The sequence below is a fragment of the Bos mutus genome, chromosome 17 (genome assembly GCF_027580195.1).
Source record: "Bos mutus isolate GX-2022 chromosome 17, NWIPB_WYAK_1.1, whole genome shotgun sequence".
NCBI lineage: Eukaryota > Metazoa > Chordata > Mammalia > Artiodactyla > Bovidae > Bos > Bos mutus.
Window position 1 is genome coordinate 62,810,489 of NC_091633.1, and position 14,949 is coordinate 62,825,437.

A 14,949-nucleotide genomic window follows, 5' to 3' on the forward strand; every position below is an offset into this window, starting at 1 on the left:
GCACCTACATGGCTTCCACTGGAAATATTTTTAAGGATCAGGCTTTTAAAAAAAAATATGATTATTGAAATATTTTATGCTGAATTCTCCCTATTATCTTTTCCTTTCTTTTTTTTAATGTACTTATTTTTAATTGAAAGATAAGTGCTTTACAATATTGTGTTGGTTTCTGCCATATATCAACATGAATCAGCCATAAGTATACATATATCCCCTCCCTTCTGAACCTACCTCCCACCTCCCACCTCCCACCCCATCCCACTCCTCTAGGTTGCCACAAGAGCCCTGGTTTGAGTTTACTAAGTCACACAGCAAATTCCCACTATCTATGTACATATGGTAGTGTGTAAGTTTCCATGCTATTCTGTCCTATATTATCTTAATTGATCTTCTCTATAAAACAAACGGATCAGTTAGGAAGTTATTTCCTATGTCGTCCAGGAAATCCAGGTTGTCTTTTTGAAACTGGCACAAGCTCCATGGCTTGAGCAGATTTTTAGTCAATCACTAGTGAATACTGAAAATATTAGTTGATGAATATGATCTTCATGGAACTTAATATCCAGAGGGAAAAGGTAAAGTTTTTGTTACTAAAGTATAAGATTAAACAGATATTGATATACAAATCTACTTATGTAAAATCAGGCTTGTCTCTCTTACAATGGAAACTATAACAGATACTCCCCTTGGGGCAAAGACAAAAAACATGAAGGTCCCTTAATATTCAGGCAAATGCCTCCCCTCTTAAAATGAAGGAACTTTCACACAGGGAAAGTAAGGAAAAATACTGATAGTTCTACCTTGTCATATATATGCTCTTAAACACTATTTTTGCAAAGGGAAAATCTGACTTTAAATTTTTATATTTTACAGACTCTGTTAAACTGCAGTTTCCCATAAGGAAGTAGTTCTTTTTGTTTGTTTGTTTCAGGAATATTAACAAAGAATCTTGCAAATTTATATTTTTTCCGAAAACAGTTTCACTTTTATAACCTCCCAAACACAGTTCCATTTCAAATGCATCATTTTCTATAGTTATCTGACTCTAATATTACATCCTCAAGACAGAACGTTAAGAATTTTATAATTTGTATTGGTTGCATAGTTGTAAAAGTTCACTGTAACTCTTTTGCTGTCATCCCTATTACTTAACTATAACCATGTTCCTTGTTTTAACAGATGAAATTAATGATAGAAATCAGCCCAAGGTCACCTAAGAGAGCCAGAGAACCAGTTAGAACTGCACACACCTGATTTCTATTCACTCACCTAATTCACTGAGCCACCTGATCGTTCCAAAAGCCCCAAACTAAACTATTTCTCCCTTAAAGGAAAAAGCTCCCCTTTTATTATTTTAAAAAAACTTCTTTCCTCAAGCATTTCCATGATAGCCTGTCGAAGTCAAATCTAAAATGAAAACTTCCCAGAATTTCACAGATGGAGAATGCTGTTAGCATTACTATGTAAATATCATCAATAACAGCACCTAGAGAAATGCCAATTCAAATATGAAAATGCAATTTACTGCCTTTGAAATTCAGTGGTTTCCAAACTTGTCTGGTATCAAAGTTTTCCTAACTTCTATGTTATAACAAATACTTAAACCTTTTGGTGCCGTAAACCATTACGATTTAAACCTGGTCTTCTAAAATTCATTAGGAAAAGCTGTGCACCTAAATTCAGTAGCAGGGCACGGATGTCACCGAAAGAAGCTTCATCCTTTCTCTCCTGCTTTTAGAATTCGAACTGATGCCACATAAAGCATAATCTCTTTCAGGAGTTTCGTGAATCCTAAGGCACGGGAAATGCACGAATTTCCAGAGCCTCTTTCCTACAGAATCTGTCGGGATTGGTATCTCCTTCAACTGCCCTTTTTCCACTACACCTCTGGCTGAGATTTGGGTGCTTCCGCAATTTATAAAGGAAAGAAATATTATTCAAACGTCCTTTAAAAACTGTACAAGAAAAACGATCCGAAATTCATCTTTGGGGAAAGGGAAGGGTGACAGACCTCCCACTGCCAAAGGCGGTAGAAAGCTGCTCGTTAGAGGGCATTTATCCAAAGTGGCCAAACTTTCCCAAAATAGTCCTCTGGCGGCCAAAGGGGGGGAAAGTGGAAAACCAAAACAAAACAACAAGCACACAGCACCCTACTGACAGTGCCTCCGGATTACGCAGCCACTTCTCCCTGCAAAGTGCACGCTCCCGCGCCGCGGCCACACGCCGAGCCGGGCAAGCGGCGCCCAGCCGCACACCCCTACACACCTGCCTCGGCCGGGGTCCGTCTCTCGGCGTCTACCTGTTGCAGCGCTCGCCAACGCCACGACACCCCTGCTGCGGAGCCCCCCTAAATCCAACCACATCCAGGCCAGCGAGTGCAGCTCTCCCTGCAGCGGGAGAGCCCGAGGCAGCAATGCTCTTGCACCCAGGTGACTGCACGGGTTTCCTCGGAGCAGCCTGAAGTTGGCTTGCGTCTCACCCGTCCAATGACACCCCGGGCGCGGGGGGGTGGAAAGGAGGGGGCAGGGGCAGGGGCAGGGCTAGGGCGGGGGAAGCTGGGAGGGAGAGAGAAGGAGAGGGCGGGCGAAAGCCCGGAGGGGGAGTGGGCCAGCTTCAGGGCCGGCCCTTTTAAAAGCGGGTCACATGTCCAGATAAAAAGTTCAGGTTGCTATCCCGCCCCCTTGGGCCCTTTCCATTGGTCCGGGGGGAAGCAAGGCTCCACGCTGCACGGGTCAGGCGGGCTTCTCATTGGACAATCCAGGCTGTCAGTCACCAGGAGGACGACATGACTGATACAAAGTTGCTGCGACACAGCCTGGACTCGGCAGCTCCCTTAAAGCCGCAGAAGCGGAGGCCGCTCGGGGTGCAGGGCAGCGGCTACGCCACTAGGTACTCACGACTCGCTGCCCCCCCACGCCCCTCGCTTCACTACCCCAAACTTGCTCACGCCCACCTGGCTCTCCTCCTGGCCTACCCCAGGATGTCGGGAAAGACGCTTAAAGTCTGGGGACGCTGAAGAAGTCGGTTTTTAGAAAACCAGTCAAGGTGTCCTCCCTGATGCTCTCCACCTGCAGCGCCAGGTGAGCGGCAGCCCTAGCCCAGGCACCGCCCACAGCGTCCGCGCGCAGGGAGGGACCCTCAGTGGGCTTCTCCCGACCCCGGAGGTTCATTCCCCGCCCCACTCGTCAGTCTGCCGAGTTACCTCAACACAGCAGCCGCAGCGTCCGCTGCCAGCAAGCAAGAGGATCACGTTCCCACTCGAATTGAATTTCCTTGTTTTAACCGTGCGGGGAAAGCGAGTGATTTCAGTGCAGCCAAAGCCCTTTAAACACGGCTTCTCTCCCACCCCCCCCACCCCCAATCCTTACACCTCTGGCAGGGTCAAGAGCTGCAGCACTCCTTCCTTACAATTTTGTGGCTGTATTTATTGCTTTCGTATTGGATTTTTCCAGTAGTTCAATTTGAAAGAAAGCTGACCATCGAGGATAGTCACTTTTTAATAATGGGTGGGAGGGGGTGCACATCATTGGGAGAAACAATCAGGAGGGGGGAAGGAAACAAAACTGTTTTCTAAGGATCAAGCGTCTGCAAGAAGAAATTTCGGTTTCCCTCCAGCCGCCTCCACCTCGACTCTCCTCCCGCCCACCCCAAGGCTGTAGTTACTAAGCAAAAGGATGGGCTTCTTAACTTTGATTTCTAAGGACTTTGAGGCTCGGAGTGTGAGGCTCCGTTTTATATTCCTGGCTGGTCCAGAGTCAGCACCGGTGACGTACACACCTAAATCTGGTCCCCGGGCCCTTGGCGACCCGCAGCCCGGCGGCGGCAGCTGTGCGTCCTCCCGCCTCACCCGTGCCCCGCACCAGCCAAACTCGGAAGTGGGGTGGGGGGGAGGGAGTTCACCCTGTGCCCAAAGGCCCCTCCTCTCCTTACAGTTCATTAAGCTTCGGGATTCCAGACCCCGAACCGAGGAAGACTCGAACTCTCAGTCGCTCCAGGTAGGGAACTCCCTGGCCGCGGGAGAGACGGCGGCGGCGCACAAGAACTGGTTGCGACCCCCCGACTCCTGTACTCAGCAGTCCCCGCTCTGAGCGGCTCCCGGCGCCCCCGCAGCCGGGAGTCCCCGCAAGTCTCCCAACTTTCCCGCGGGGCCCGAGGTCCTGCGCGCTCTCCGGGCCAAGCAAGCAGCCGGGCATCGATAGCTGCCGGGCCCGAGCGCAGACGGCCGGCAGGAAGGAGGGGAGTCCCGGACCTAGCGCCTGGGCACCCGAGGAGAAGACGGCTCCGCCTGCGCTGCCAAATTATTTATTATTCAAGGAATGGACGTGTCTCTTTTGCTAAGTTTTTACCACCTTTACGGAGGGCCAGTCTTGCCCTGGATCTCAGTTTCTTGCAAAATCTAGGTTAGAATCTTGCAGGGACTGGCCGCCACGATTGCTCGCCCGCCGCCCAACAACCCTGCCCGGAGGCGGCCGGGTGGGAACCTTGTCTCCTGCCCGCAGCCCACCTCGGCTTGCCAACCCGCGCCCTCTGCGCGGTACATGCCTTCCCGGGGCCGCCCTGCGCTCCCCGGACCCCTCCCGCGGCTGTCAGCGCCAAGTGACTGTCGCTGTACACTCACCTTTTCTAGGACATGGTGGGGAGGCTGGGGCGCGGGGCGGGGGTTGGGTGGGGGCAACCAGGCTCCCGCTCCCGCCGCCGCCGCCGCCAGCAAGTCCGATATTAGCAGATCGGCTGTAAGGATGGAGAGGAAGAGACTCCCGGCAGTCGTCCTACTGACGGTGGGTAGAGCAATAGAGCCGTAGTGTTGTTACCCGGCAGGAGGAGACGAGGCGGCGGCGCCAAATCGCGCAGAGGGGGACGCGGGCGCCCGCCCGCCCCCAGCAGCGGCGGCGGCCCGGCCTTAGGCGGCGGGCCCTCTCTCGGGGCTGTCGGTCTCCCGGGCGGCGGCGGCTGCCTTGGAAGCCGGGAAGTTAGGGGGGTTGACCCCGCGCCGGCCGCCCCGCAGCGGGCTCTCCGCGCCCCCTCCCCAGGCCTGGGGTGACCGGTGACAGCTCGGGCGGCAGAGCGTGTGAGTGTGTGTTTTGAGGGGGGTGGCCGTAGGGGGAGCCCTCTGTGCCGCGGCCCCCTTCCCGGGTCACACCCTCCGCAGAAGGAGCAGGCAGCCGAGCGTCCGGCCACCGTCTGGGGGGAAACCGGGCCGGGGGCGCCCGTGGCCCCCTCCCCAGCCTGGCCACTGGCTGCTAGGAGGCCGATGGCAAACTGAACCCCAGTGCACGTCACCCCACAGCCCTCCCCACGACTCCCCAAAGTCCAGCCCTGACCTCGCGCCCCCGGCCTCAGGTGCAGTTCCCAGCCGCCGGGAGGGGAGACGCGGGGTAGGGACCATGCGCGGGGGGCGGGAGGGAAAAGTTTCTTTTCCTGCTCCTCCGCTGCCCACCCGGAGAGGCTGCTCGTCTCTCCACCGCCCCCCGGCTTTTCTCCCCGGCTCGCCGCGCCTCTGCCCCACCCCCACCGTGGGGGGGGCGCCGAGGAAGGACCGGGTGTCTGCGCGCGGGGGAGACTGGCGAGCAGCGGCGGTCGCCGGCTGTCCCCTCGCTCTGACAGCGCCCGGGCCGCCGCCGCCCGCTCCGCCGAGCGAGCCGAGGACGCGGCCGGGCGCCAGGCCCCCTCCCCCCGCCGCGCGCCGAGCCCCGCGCGCCCCCGCGCCGCCCCGCGCGCCCCCGCGCCCTCCTGCCGCTCCGGCGGACACCTACGCAGACGCGAAAGGGAAAGGGGGGCGACCGAGCCGGGAGGGCGGACGGCGGCGCCCGGGAGCGCGGCACGGGGCGGGGGATGGAGCTGCGACCCGCGATCCCAGGAGCCTCAGGCTCCGGCTGCCTTGCGGAGCCGTCTGCGCCTCCTGGCTCTGGATTCTCCCCAAGTCCCACATCTCCGCCCCCCCCGCCCCGCCCCGGCAAACCACACAGATCACCCCCATTAGGGCAAATGTGTGCGTGTGTGTGTGCGCGCGTGTCCACGAGCTTCAACCCCAGACTCTTCTAACACTTAGCCTTAGTGGAAGATTTTGGGTAGGAGGGACGCACTGTGAATATCACGACCGCTTACAGGCTCCCCTGTTCTTGTCGTTTGTCACTCAGTTAAACTCCAGAAACTGACCACACTGGTCCCTGTCCCGGCTTTACACTCCTTTTCCTACAGGTTTTATTGACTCCCTCCCCCTGCCCTTTGCTGTGCTCCTTCCCGGTTTTCTTCCTAAGGAACTGTGGAAGTTGGTAATCCCTTCCCACCGTGTTAAACGCAGAACTGCCCTGTTAAAACAATCACAGCCCCACAATCCCGCTGCCCCAGTCTCTAGCTGTCCATTGCGGTGTCACCCACACAGTGTTGGCACTCCCCTGTTCTTAAAGTGGCATTTGGCCTGTGGCGAACAAACTTTTGCTTGTTTCCTTAGGTGTAGAGAAGGTGAAATTCTTAAAGTATTATGCTTAGGTGAAATCAAGAAAATAATTAACATAATAAATGTTCAATGAACTTTAAAAAGAATCACCATGTAGAAGGATACTGACTGAAAAAAATGAATTCTGAACTGCATCAAAAATAGGATGGATTGACAGTCATGAGTTCACAGACAGAAGGATTGATAGTTAATGTGATTAAGGCACTATATACTAGTGGTAGAAACTTGGTAGTGGGTTTTTTGTGTTTGAAATTTTTCCTAATGAAATATTAAGAGAAAACGAACTCTTCTTTAAGGTAATCTTTATAATGCGAATTCAGTTTACAGAATTGATAAATCTGGCATTTGATTATTCCTTTCCCCTTTATAAAATGATTTTACTTAAACTTTCTTTACCTAGGTGTTCCTCCACTATTTTAATCACTAATTTTATTACAGACAATTTATTAGGCAGCAGATTCTGATGTAAAGTGGGGTTATTGTAACTGCAACATTTTAGAAATCTAGAAGATTTCTTCCTGCGTTTTCCTTCTGTCCAATCTCAAATTTTAATCTTTCATGCTATAAAGCAGTTTGGTATTATAAAACTGAGACTGAGTTTTTAAGCAGTTACGTATATTCTTTTGAAACTTTTGCACACCAAAATCGCTTGTGGGGACATCCATATGCCCATGTATATCAATTTCTCTTATCCTTCAACAGAGATATTAGGGGATCTTGCCATTACTATTAAGCAAACCTTTATTTTTGTATATTTGAGTATCTGCTCAAACTTTTGAACAATTATTTTCTTTTGCTGGCTGTAAGAGGTGGTCTTGTGCCACCCTAGAAGGAAAACAGCTCCAAGATAAAATCTTTGGCTCCCTTATCTGAAGAGATGGTGGCACTGGTGTTACTGGGAATCACCCCACAAGTGATGTCTCTGAGAGACTCCATCAAAAATGGAGATGCAGGGTTTTTTGGTTATCCCGAATACTCTTGGTTTCCAATGCTTGATAATAAAGAGTCCTATCAACTTTGAAAACGTACATCTAGGAAATGTCATTACTTGCTGATTTTTAGGCTCATAACAAACTTTCTTCTTTTGATCCTTTTAGATGTATTTTTCTTTGCAAAAGGATAGAAATGTGTTTTTAAGAAAAATGAGTATTAAGGAAGTAAAAGCACAGAAAAGGACCTTAACTTCATCTCCAAATTATTGGAGACTACTTACAGCTGCCAAATAGTCTGAAACCTTGAAGCAGCATCCATTCTCTTCCCTTTTGACACTTGTTCAGCCTCCTTGCACAGTCCTGTACCTCAGGACACTTCCCTCCCTCAACCCATTAGCCTCAAGCTCCCTGAGGTTTGCTACCTAAAGTGCACGACTCAGCGTTTGCAATTTACATATGTGACATCACATCCTCTATTATATAACTTCAGATACAAAGCCTAATATCATCTAAGTTTGTGTCGGAAAAAAATCCTCCCTTGCTCTTTATTTCAGCTTTACCAGAGCAACCCCTTAGATCTCTGATCCAAATCTCACTTCATCCAACAGCTGACACTGGGGGGAGAAAAAAAAAACCAAAAACGCATGGAGTTGTTTAAGCCATGAAATGATAAGCAACACCCACCCCCATAAATACATTTTGAAATGTATTAGATCTCCTTTAGATCTTTATTTACTGATAGGAAAGTAAAGCCCGTTAAGTAGCATATAATTTAATTGTATTCAATAATCTTAAAAAGTTGAAGGCTAAGCATTTGGACATAGATAACTTCATTAATAAGCCTAGTCATGCTGGCACTTTTTTTTTTCTTTCAAAAAAGCTGAGCTTTTTTCCCCCCTGTCTCTTACCAGCTGTTAGGAAGAGTTGAGAAAGACAGAGAGAGTCAGAGAGAGAAAGGCGGGGCTAGGGCGGGCGGTGTTGGAGAGAAAAGATGAATAGGGGAAAAATATAAAATAGAATTTCTTCTTTGTTTATTGCAAAACACACATGTTACAGTTTATAAACATTGCAAGCAAATAAGAAATTGTGGACCAGAAGAGAAATACAAAACATATCAGAGTTTGTTAATACCCAAAATAGACCCAATTCAAGTTTCTGGACTACTTGGAATATTTTTATTAGCTTTGCTTACTCATTAATTTCCATATTTGTTTACCTAACTATTCATCTGTCTACCTTAATTTCATTTGCAGTCATTTTAAACAGAAAACACACAAACCTCATCCATCTCGATGACCAGATTTTGAGCTGACAGAGCACCAAACAGAACATGCATCACAATTAGCGTGCCACATTATTAGAGGCAAATCAGATTGCACTGTGCATACACTGATGTTCTAAATTTAGAAATAATGTACAGTGGTTGAAAAGGGGAGGGGGACTCAGAGCCGTGTATTTTAATAAAAATAAAGATATTTGCAATTCCTTCTCTTTTTCTTGGTTTAGTGCAGAAAATTCATCACCTTTAAATAACTATGCTAATCTTACATAAATAACTGCATGGTTTGTGAGCTCATTAGAATTATGCATCCGGCTGCTTTTCTGATATTATGGGCAATAACAACCACAGAAAAGTGAAACAATCCAGTGGGTCAGGTGTGGGAAATAAGAGTCTCTGCTGAACGTGATGAAAAACTCATTTAGAATTTCTCATTAGGACTTCACAGGAGCAGTTAGCTTTTCAGTAGTCGGCGCTGTATTTTTAGCAGCATTTTAACAGCTGTCAGTAACAACTAAGACAACATTTTGATCAACACTTTTTTTTTTTAATTCTAACAAAGATGTTTGCAAAGAAACAAAATGCTTCAAGATTTAAATGTTTAGCTCTGAAAAACAAACCAAAAAAGATACTTTCTTGTGACGTAAATTGTTAATGCCTCAAGGGCAGGCAGAAAGGTATCTACCTAAAATGAAGCCGAGTGGACTTCTAAGGTTTAATTTTCTGATTCCTAGGTACGTATAATAAAGATGATTTTAGGCTTGAAAGGTGTGTTCAGAGTCAGAAACGGAAACCTCAGTATAAGAGAATGTGCAGTGGATCTTGTCATGTATTTGCAAGTAGGTCAAGAATAGCCATGTGGGCACCCGAAATGAATAAAATCTTGTCCCTAACATTTGAGTTTATAAAGGGAGGTTATCACATGTCAGATATATGACACTGGAAATAGCAGATAGAAAAAAATGTAAGAGGCTTCATGACAGATGTCATCTTTATTTCTAAAGATAGAGGTAAATTTGCTGTGGGTAATGTATTACAAAGCAAACTAAAACTAAGCTCTGCAAGTGTCAAATTTCCCTCTCACCTGCAATCTCCCCAAACCGAGTGGTTTCTGTTCTAAGGGAAGTCATGGTATATTATTAAAGCAGCCTACTGAATCATCCTATCCAGAGGTCATCTGCTCATTTCGAGGACCTAATCCATGTTTTGAGTTTGTCCCAACTAAGGCAGCTGAGTATTTCCACTTCATCTAGCTGGCACGGTGGGGAATGAAGGCATTCTTAGATCAAATGATATTTTTATCATTGTTAGGTAGTTAGAATAGGAAACAGGAGTCCAAAATGGCGGTGGCTAAAAGACTAGGAAGGGAAAAGCCCGCAAAAATAAAACAAAGGAGGTCAAAGGAAGGTCTGAGGACTGGAGTGAGGGCTTCAGGTGGAACAAACAGCACTCCTGGCTAGCCCAATTTGCATAGGGCAGGCCCAGGGGGAGGAAAAACATATAAAAAGAAGAGCGCACGCGCTTTCTCTCTCCCTCCCTCTCTCTCCCTCTCTCTCCCTCTCTCTCCCTCTCTCTCTCTCCCTCTCTCTCCCCCACTTTGGGTTGGCATGCCCTCACGCTTCAAGGATGGATCCTCCTGCTGTCTTCTAAATAAAACAGAGCTGTACCACTGATTGGTGTAAGAGCTATAACGCGGTTTCTCCAAAACCCGAGAGCTGTGATGCGCCGAGGGCTTTAATGTCTGTTGCTCCAAATCTTTGTTGTAACGAGACAGAACCGAGGAGCATACACTTGCCTGACAATTATATTGCATTTTTTTTTTTTCCTATTCCTTGTAGGGGTACCAGTTCACTACCTCTTGCTTGCTTGGTAGGACTTTTTTCAACAAAACATGCAGGATATCTACTTCTTCTTTCTTCTTGCCCTGCACAAACCCCTGCCAGATGCAAATCTTTTAGTATTGATCGTTTTTCACGGAGCATGACATGGTTTTCTTAGTGCATACATTTTGGACATTAAATACCCATGTGTAAAAATGAAACATGTATCAACATCTTTTATATGGAAGGTACAGGTCACATCAATTATTAATATTTAAACCACAATCTATTTTGAAGTGCTTACTGCTAATTATAGCTAGACTTTAATATTTTATCAAAGTAAGTGGAAATTTAAACTAATCCATTACTTAAAAAAAAAAAAAAGCTTTTTAATGATCTTCACTATAAATGTGGTGGAACCATGTCATCTTAGTAAAACTGTGTAGACTTACAATGCCACTTTTTGCCAGTACAGATTGCTAGCTTACATAAAGGATCAAGTAAGCACCTAAATAAAGTCTTGGGATTCTTCTAACACATTTATATATGTAACTTTTATGTTGTTTTGATTTTTAAAAAGTACATATTTTCATAATAATTATCTATCTCAAAAGGGAAAAATCCAGGAAAATTATTTTTATCACTACATCAATTCAATATATGCTATTACTCTGTTCTTTTATAAATTATATGGCTCTATTTCTAATTTGAATATGACATGAACTGAAGTTTTGTTGAAAACAAATATTTTTTAATTACCTTTATTTGTAAACAAACATTGTTATAATTCAGTAAAAACTGCCAAGGAACAAACTGTAAGATCATATACACGTATCTTTTTATCTATTTTATGTTACTTCCATGGTACCAGATGATTTTACTCCTAGGATACAACTACTAGTATGTTAATAAACAAACTAGGGATCCAGGAGGGAAGTCAAGATTATTAATCACAACAATTTCTCACCTACAGGGAGAAATTAAAGCAAACACTAACTTCTACAGATAATTCAAAAAGCCCAGGGTAAAAGCAAGAGCTCTGAGGCTCAATCTCCTTGAATGAAAAGTCTAATCAGTACCTTTCAGCCTGGAGCTGTGTTTCATTACCCCTTTTCAAAGATACAGCAAATCAAACAGTGCATGAAATTCACTTGCATGGCTTTGAATCCTGGCTCCATGGCTTCCTAACCATATGACTCAGGGCAAATCACTTAGTCTTTCTAAATTTAGTTTCCTTATTTGTAATAAGAGACAACGGATACCATAGATGGATATGAACTTGACACAGTACCTGGATGTGGTAAGTGCTCCCCAAAAGTGTTAAATGTGTACCTCCAGAGTTTTGTCATAGAAAACTCAAAGTTGATTCTTCTGAGGATTCAAAATCTTCCTTACACTTCAAATGGGTTTTGAGGTCCCTCAAGATGGATGGAGGAGCCTGGTAGGCTGCAGTCCATGGGGTCACTAAGAGTCCGACAGGACTGAGCGACTTCACTTTCACTTTTCACTTTCATGCATTGGAGAAGGCAATGGCAATGTACTCCAGTATTCTTGCCTGGAGAATCCCAGGGACGGCGGAGCCTAGTGGGCTGCCGTCTATGGGGTCACACAGAGTTGGACACGACTGAAGCGACTTAGCAGCAGCAGCAGCAGCAAGAATCAGAGCTTTAACCTGAGGTCTTCAAGGGCTTCAGACTTCTAAGAATTCTCTTTGATAGAACAGTGATTCTCAAGTTTTATCATGCATCTGAATCACTGCAAGAGTCTGTTAAAAGTTTACTAGGCCCCATGCTTAGAGTTTCCTGTTCAGTAGGTATGGGGTGGAACCTGAGAGTTTATATTTCTCACAAGTTTCCAGGCAGATGATGCTGGTGCTGCTCTAGGAACTACTCTTTGAGAAGCAGATATGGCGCTAGTGGTAAAGAACCCACCTGTCAATGCCGGGGACATAAGAGATGCAGGTTTGATCCCTGGTGAGGCAGATGCCCTGGAGGAGGGCATAGCTACCCACTCCGGTATTCTTGCCTGGAGAATCCCATGAACAGAGGAGCCTGGAGGGCTTTGATCCATAGATCCACAGGGTCACAAAGAGTCAGACTAGACTGAAGCAATTAAGCATGTTGCACACACACCCTAGAATATGGAAAAGAAGCAATTGCCCCCAGGCTGCTTACTTTGCAAGGTTAAGTTACTGCTGGCAGCAGCTGATGGTGGGGGCAGGGAGGAGAGGGGGGTGGGCCCCAGGGAGAGATGAAAAGCAGGAAGTAGGAGACTAAAGAAAGGAAGTGTCAGTTATTGTTGAAAAGGGCAGGGATGGGTCTTCACAGTCAGGCATCATTGGAATCCAGAGGCTGGCTAGCTGTTGCTGAGTGAGAACTCTGTCTCCACAGCCCTTGGACTATATGTTGATCTATCATGATCTCCTTTTTTTTTTTTTTTAATTGGGATATAGTTGCTTTACAATGTTGTGTTGGTTTCTGATGTACAATGAAGTGAATCAGCTATAGTTACACATATATCCCCGCCCTCTTGGACCTCCCTTCCACCACACCCCCATCCCACCCCTCTAGGTCATCACAGAGCACCTAGCTGAGCTCCCTGTGCTATACAGCAGCTTCCCACTGGCTATCTATTTTACACATGGTAGTGAGTACGTGTCATTCCCAACCTCTCATTTCACCCAACATCCCCCTTTACCCCTCATGTCCGTGTCTGTTCTTTACATCTGCATCTCTATTCCTGCCCTGAAAATAGGTTCACCTCTACCATTTTTCTAGATTCCACATACATGCATTAATATGCGATATTTGTTTTTCTCTTTCTGACTTACCTCACTCTGTAAGACAGACTCTAGGTCTAGCCACATCTCTACAAATGACCAAGTTTCATTTTTTTTTTAAGTGCCGAGTGATGTTCCATTGTATGTGTGTACCACATCTTCTTTATCCATTCTTCATGGATATTTACGTTGCTTCCATGGTGTGGCTATTGTAAATAGTGCTACAGTGATTTTTCATGACCTCTAAATTCTTCCCTGAATAAGTATTTGGGAAGTACTTTACCACTTTCAGGCTCTTAAATTACCTATTAGTTTACTATTGTATTATCTTAAGGCATTAACTTTGGTTATTTGGGAGTGCAAGGGAGGGGAGTCAGAATCGGCAAAGCACAGTCCTTCAGTTACCTTTGCATACAGTATGCCATGGTCAAGTTCAGATCAGCTTTCTCCCTCTGTTCTGAGTGTGTCATGAAGATGAACCCCTGCCTCTTGAGTTAGATTTTAACTGATGCTTTTTCTTTTTTTCAGGTTTCATCAGATCAGAAGGGAACATTAGTTTAATCAGATGTGATAAGCTTTTGACAAAGTCATAGTGGTTGTTCCTAGTTTTGAACCAACAATTATGTGAGGAGATTTCCTATATTTTTGTCAGAAGTCCAGGCTTCCTGGGCTTCCCTGGCGGTTCAAGTGATAAAGAATCTGCCTGAAATATAGGAAGACCAGAGTTCAATCCCAGGGTCAGGAAGTTCCCATGGAGAAGAGAACAGCTACCCACTCCAGTATTCTTGCCTGGAGAATCCCATGGACAGAGGAGGCTGGCAGGCTATAGTTCATGGGGTCACAAAGAGTCGGACATGACTGAGCAACTAACACTTACCTTGCCAGTCTTCCTGTTTACTTCTATAACAGTTTCATTGCTTTATTAAGAAATGATGTCAACATTGTACGATTTAATTTCCTTAAGAAGAGGTGGCAAGAATACACTGAAGAACTATACAAAAAAAGATCATAACCCAGGTAACCACGATAGTGTGATCACTCACCTAGAGCCAGACATCCTGGAATGTGAAGTCAGGTGAGCCTTAGGAAGCATCACTATGAAAAAAGCTAGAGGAGGTCATGGAATTCCAGTTGAGCTATTTCAAATCCTGAAAGATGATGCTGTGAAAGTGCTGCACTCAATATGCCAGCAAAATTTGGAAAACTCAGTAGTGGCCACAGAACTGGAAAAGGTCAGTTTTCATTCAATCCCAAAGAAAGACAATGCCAAAGAATGTTCAAACTACTGCACAATTGCACTCATCTCACACACTAGCAAAGTAATGCTCAAAATTCTCCAAGCCAGGCTTCAACAGTATGTGAACCGTGAACTTCCAGATGTTCAAGCTGGATTTAGAAAAGGCAGAGGAAGCAGAGATCAAATTGCCAATATCCGTTGGATCATTGAAAAAGCAAGAAAGTTCCAGAAAAACATATACTTCTGCTTTATTGACTATGCCAAAGCTTTTGACTGTGTGGATCACAACAAACTGTGGAAAACTCTTCAAGAGATGAGAATACCAGACGACCTGACCTGCCTCCTGAGAAATCTGTATGAAGGTCAAGAAACAATAGTTAGAACTGGACATAAAACAACAGACTGGTTCCAAATTGGTAAAGAAGTACGTCAAGGATGTATGTTA

The 14,949-nt window shown here is 46.0% G+C and overlaps 1 protein-coding gene and 1 long non-coding RNA gene across 8 annotated transcripts in view; one reads left to right on the forward strand and one right to left on the reverse strand.

Annotated features, from left to right (window-relative positions):
- The window catches only part of NR3C2 (nuclear receptor subfamily 3 group C member 2), a 452,700-nt gene extending 447,925 nt beyond the window's left edge, over positions 1-4,775 (reverse strand). For 2 of the 6 annotated variants that reach the window (XM_070386628.1, XM_070386631.1), the window contains exon 1: positions 2,266-2,539. The gene's annotated coding sequence lies outside the window, so the exon portion shown is untranslated. Of the gene's footprint in view, positions 1-2,265; positions 2,542-4,618 lie in introns of those variants that run through there. The other 4 variants (XM_070386627.1, XM_070386626.1, XM_070386630.1 and 1 more) reach the window with 4 other exon arrangements.
- The window catches only part of LOC138991502 (uncharacterized), a 35,126-nt gene continuing 23,989 nt past the window's right edge, over positions 3,813-14,949 (forward strand). Inside the window, exon 1 of one of the 2 annotated variants that reach the window (XR_011467481.1) lies at positions 3,813-4,778. This is a non-coding gene — a long non-coding RNA (uncharacterized lncRNA). The remainder of the gene's footprint in view (positions 4,779-14,949) is intronic. The other variant, XR_011467482.1, reaches the window with a different exon arrangement.